Below are 2,195 nucleotides of genomic sequence, written 5' to 3' on the forward strand. Positions count from 1 at the left end.
CAGTGTATTATCTTCCAGAGTTATCAAGCACTGGAAGAGAAAAAAAATAGATGTTCAAGCAGCCGGCAACATTTATGGCCCTTTCACACAGTGGCATCTGAGTGGCTACTGAATAGTCCAGGAATAATTCTAAAAACAAGAAAATTCATGCATTTTAGTAAATATGTTGTAGTTTTCAGAGTTGAAATTTCCTCAGACATTGCACTTTCTTTATAAGGGAATCCTGATTTTTCTTAATGTTATGGTGAGTCAGGACTTGAACTAGCAGCCTTCTTTTTCTTCTTCTTACTGTGTTTCTTATGCTTCTTTTTCTTTTTTGTTTTTTTCTGTTGCTTTTTCTCATTCTTCACTGCTTTTCTTCTTTTTTGCTCGCACCTCCTCAATATACTCTAATTCTGACAAGGACTCAGATGATAAAGGTTTATCTTCAGAATACATCTTTCTCTTTTTGCTGAGTCCTTTAATATCCTTTTCTTTCTCAGTTCCATCTTTTGACTTCTTTTTCTTTTTTAAACTATCCTTACTGTCTGATTCAGTTTCTGACATGGAGCTTTCAGAAGATTTATGTGAACCGTTCTTGTTTTTCTTTCTCCGTTTTCCTTGTTTCTTATCCTCATCTTCAGAATCAGAAGAACTTACCAAATTTCTTTTCTTTTTTTCTTTTTCTGCCTTTTTTTGGATGAGCTCTCACTTCCACTTAACAATTTCTCCCTGTGTTTTTCCAGTTCTTTCTTCCAGTTCTCATTCATTTTTTCTTCAAATTCACCCAAAGCCTTGGAGCCTTTCTTTTTCTTTTCTAGTCGCTCTTTTACTTCTTCCCAGGTAGGCCTTGGTCGATTCAGATAATCCTGTATTGTTGGCCCTGAAGACTGGATTGGACCCCTTGATCTCGCCATTGCTATTGGGTTCATATAGGCCACCCGATTGTCCCGCTTCCCCATGGTGCTGGATTGAGTGCACAGTGGCACACTGAGGGAAACCAGGCCGGAGAGACGGTGGAAGAGAGCGAGCTTGCCCATTTTACAGGGCCAGAGCAGGAGGAAGAAAGATGGTGAGGGAGGTGCTACACACTTTTTTATTTTTATTTTTTATTTTTCCAATGAATGAAATCAATCTATCATATATATATATATATATATATAATATATTTAATTATACTTTAAGTTCTAGGGTACATGTGCACAACGTGCAGGTGTGTTACATATGTATACATGTGCCATGCTGGTGTGCTGTACCCATTAACTCGTCATTTACATTAGGTATATCTGCTAATGCTATCCCTTCCTCCTTCCCCCACCCCACAACAGGCCCCGGTGTGTGATGTTCCCCTTCCTGTATCCAAGTGTTCTCATTGTTCAATTCCCACCTATGAGTGAGAACGTGCGGTGTTTGATTTTTTGTCCTTGCAATAGTTTGCTGAGAATGATGATTTCCAGCTTCATCCATGTCCCTATAAAGGACATGAACTCATCATTTTTTATGGCTGCATAGTATTCCATGGTGTATATGTGCCACATTTTCTTAATCCAGTCTATCGTTGTTGGACATTTGGGTTGGTTCCAAGTCTTTGCTATTGTGAATAGTGCCACAATAAATATACGTGTGCATGTGTCTTTATAGCAGCATGATTTATAATCCTTTGGGTATATACCCAGTAATGGGATGGCTGGGTCAAATGGTATTTCTAGTTCTAGATCCCTGAGGAATCGCCACACTGTCTTCCACAATGGTTGAACTAGTTTACAGTCCCACCAACAGTGTAAAAGTGTTCCTATTTCTCCACATCCTCTCCAGCACCTGTTGTTTCCTGACTTTTTAATGATGGCCATTCTAACTGGTGTGAGATGGTATCTCATTGTGGTTTTGATTTGCATTTCTCTGATGGCCAGTGATGATGAGCATTTTTTCATGTGTCTGTTGGCTGCATAAATGTCTTCTTTTGAGAAGTGTCTGTTCATATCCTTTGCCCACTTTTTGATGGGGTTGTTTTTTTCTTGTAAATTTGTTTGAGTTCTTTGTAGATTCTGGATATTAGCCCTTTGTCAGATGAGTAGATTGCAAAAGTTTTCTCCCATTCTGTAGGTTGCCTGCTCACTCTGATGGTAGTTTCTTTTGCTGTGCAGAAGCTCTTTAGTTTAATCAGATCTCATTTGTCAATTTTGGCTTTTGTTGCCATTGCTTTTGGTGTTTTAGAC

General features: G+C 38.7%; 1 pseudogene; it reads right to left on the reverse strand.

Moving 5' to 3' along the window:
* Window positions 1-224: 224 nt before the first annotated feature.
* LOC129475510 (protein FAM133B-like) lies at window positions 225-990 on the reverse strand (annotated as a pseudogene).
* Window positions 991-2,195: the final 1,205 nt, after the last annotated feature.

Source organism: Symphalangus syndactylus, chromosome X, assembly GCF_028878055.3.
Source record: "Symphalangus syndactylus isolate Jambi chromosome X, NHGRI_mSymSyn1-v2.1_pri, whole genome shotgun sequence".
Taxonomy (NCBI): domain Eukaryota; kingdom Metazoa; phylum Chordata; class Mammalia; order Primates; family Hylobatidae; genus Symphalangus; species Symphalangus syndactylus.